This window comes from Schistocerca serialis, chromosome 7, assembly GCF_023864345.2.
Source record: "Schistocerca serialis cubense isolate TAMUIC-IGC-003099 chromosome 7, iqSchSeri2.2, whole genome shotgun sequence".
Lineage (NCBI taxonomy): Eukaryota > Metazoa > Arthropoda > Insecta > Orthoptera > Acrididae > Schistocerca > Schistocerca serialis.
In genome coordinates, this window is record NC_064644.1 from 406,027,246 (window position 1) to 406,030,490 (window position 3,245).

The 3,245-nt window shown below is 44.8% G+C and overlaps 1 non-coding gene across 1 annotated transcript; it reads right to left on the minus strand.

The window, feature by feature from the left end:
- Positions 1-2,640: 2,640 nt before the first annotated feature.
- On the minus strand, positions 2,641-2,715 carry Trnas-cga (transfer RNA serine (anticodon CGA)). The gene has a single exon. It is a non-coding gene; the product is annotated as a tRNA-Ser (tRNA).
- Between the last annotated feature and the right edge of the window lie 530 nt (positions 2,716-3,245).

The following is a 3,245-nucleotide window of genomic DNA, read 5'->3' on the forward strand; positions in this document are numbered from 1 at the left end:
AACGCTTAATTTCCATGTTAGAGCTCATTTTAGTTTCGTCAGTATGTGCTGTACTTCCTCTATTCACCGCCATGATTTCATACGGGATACTCTACCTGTACTGCTAGAACATGTGCCTTTAAAAGTACGACACAACGTGTGGTTCATGCACGATGGAACTCCTGCACATTTCAGTGGAAGTGTTCGTACGCTTCTCAACAACAGATTCGGTGACCGATGGATTGGTAGAGGCGGACCAATTCCATGGCCTCCACGCTCTCCTGACCTCAACCCTCTTGACTTTCATTTATGAGGGCATTTGAAAGCTCTTGTCTACGCAACCCCGGTACCAAATGTAGAGACTCTTCGTGCTCGTGTTGTGGACGGCTGTGATACAATACGCCATTCTCCAGGGCTGCATCAGCGCATCAGGGATTCCATGCGACGGAGGGTGGACGCATGTATCCTCGCTAACGGAGGACATTTTGAACATTTCCTGTAACAAAGCGTTTGAAGTCACGCTGGTACGTTCTGTTGCTGTGTGTTTCCATTCCATGATTAATGTGATTTGAAGAGAAGTAATAAAATAACATGGAAAGTAAGCGTTTCCGGACACATGTCCACATAACATATTTTCTTTCTTTGTGAGTGAGGAATGTTTCCTGAAAGTTTGGCCGTGCCTTTTTGTAACACCCTATATGTTGACCTTAGTGCGAGGACGCTGCTGTACTGAGAAGGAGGGCGTTTATTCTGAAGTGCCTTCCATTTTTTTTCGCAATTTATTAGCTTTCGTAACGTGCCCGTGAAGCCATCAGAATTGTGAAATGTCAATTACGACGATACGAACGTGAAGGCTACACAGCACCTAGCTCCTGAGTCGAGAAAAGTGTCTTCCATTAGTTCATGCAGATTGCAGCGAGCCCTCGCTAATGTCTTTGGTATCAATTCGCGGTTCCGACTTTGGTGTGACATTGCTATCAGCTCTATTGTTCGGTTTTATGAAACAAAACGAAGAACACATCTGGCGATACCGTCTCATGCGGCCCGCTTGAATTACGGCACGCAACTGCCTGATTGGTTAAATTCAGTGCTAATTAACTCGGAAATGGTACAACGTATCGAAATTTTTCTTAAAAATTATTCCTCAGGAGAAACGAACCTGCAGTACCCTTATAAGACCTTCAGACTGTTTTGACCACCCTGTATAACGTTAAACGCACATTCTGGAATATGGTGATCACACAAACACTCTACCGACTACCTAGCAGAGGCATAGTGAATTGTGATAATGAAGTAGTGTGGTCGTGTGAATACTCTAGTGTACACAATGTGCCATGTTCCTTGCACTCATTGCTCACTTTGTTTCTGCCAGGCGGTCGGTTTAGTGTTTATGTGATTGTTGTGTCCCAGGGTGTGCCTTCAACATTGCGTAACACGATTAGACTTCTTGAGGCATTATATCGGCACAATTCTATGAGGGTTGTCATGTAGACTGTTGGAATGTCACTTGATTATGTTCATTGAACGAAACCGATCGTGAAGTAATAAATGAACCTTAATACAGTACTGGTGGTTGTTACTAGTGTTAAGATGAATTAGCTATTGAGCTTAAGATCAGCAATATTATTTCGAATGTGACAGTTGAGAGACATTTCTGTGGGTGGCAGCGAGTCAAGTTGTAAGTAGGCTGTTTAGGTTTTTATGTTGGTAACTCCACGTAGCGCTCTATATAAAAATCACTGGCTGTGCTGTGTGCAGTCTGTGGCTGGTTAGCGTTGTTGTAATATTCGCCATTGTAGTGTTGGGCTGTTGGCTATTAACAGCGCGTAGCGTTGCGCAGTTGGAGGTGAGCCGCTAGCAGTGGTGGATGTGGGGAGCGAGATGGCGGAGTTTTGAGAGCGGATAATCTGGACAGAGACAGTGAATTTGTAAGGCTGGATATCATGAACTGATGTATATATTATGACTTTTGAACACTATTAAGGTAAATACATTGTTTGTTCTCTATCAAAATCTTTCATTTGCTAACTATGCCTATCAGTAGTTAGTGCCTTAAGTAGTTCGAATCTTTTATTTAGCTAGCAGTAGTGGCGCTCGCTGTATTGCAGTAGCTTGAGTAACGAAGAGTTTTGTGAGGTAAGTGATTTGTGAAAGGTATAGGTCAATGTTAGTCAGGGCCATTCTTTTGTAGGGATTATTGAAAGTCAGATTCCGTTGCGCTAAAAATATTGTGTGTCAGTTTAAACACAGTCACGTATAATTTTTCTAAGGAGACGTTTCAAAGTGCTGCCTGGCAAAAATTCCAGATAGAATTATATAACGGCGACCTACAAAGACGTGTACAGCAGCCCGGTGGATTATACAGGGTGCTCTAAAATTCCCCTTACAAACTTTAAGGACTGGTAGAGGCCTGAGTCAACAATATTTTGAACTGAAACGTACCGTTTCCGTACTACAGCCGTTTGGAAACATATTTTCTAGGTGGATATGAAACACGGTAGTAGGCCGGGGGGGGGGGGGGAGGGGGGGGTGCTTACGTCGGATCGGCTGATATCATTTGACGTCTCTCCTACCTCTCTGACGTAGTTCGAACCTCAATCACGTGTCTGTGAGTGTTAGAGCAACATGGTTGAGTGAAACTTCCTGGCAGATTAAAACTGTGTGCCGGACCGAGACTCGAACTCAGGACCTTTGCCTTTCGAGGGCAAGTGCTCTACCAACTGAGCTACCCAAGCACGACCCACGACCCGTTCTCACAGCTTTACTTCTGTCGGTATCTCGTCTCCTACGTTCCAAACTTCAGAGAAGCTCTCCTGTGAACCTTGCAGAACTAGCACTCCTTGAAGAAAAGATATTGCGTAGACATGGCTTAGCCACAGCCTTGGGGATGTTTCCAGAATGAGATTTTCACTCTGCAAAGGAGTGTGCGCTGATATGAAACTTCCTGGCAGATTAAAACTGTGTGCCGGACCGAGACTCGAACTCAGGGCCTTTGCCTTTCGCGGGCAAGTGCTCTACCAATTGAGCTACCCAAGCACGATTCACGCCACGTCCTCACAGCTTTACTTCTGCCAGTATCTCGTCTCCTACCTTCAAAACTTTACAGAAGCTCTTCTGCGAACCTTGCAGAACTAACACTCTTGAAAGAAAGGACATTGCAGAGACATGGCTAAGCCACAGCCTCAGTTGGTAGAGCACTTGCCCGCGAAAGGCAAAGGTCCTGAGTTCGAGTCTCGGTCTGACATACAGTTTTAATCTGCCAGGAA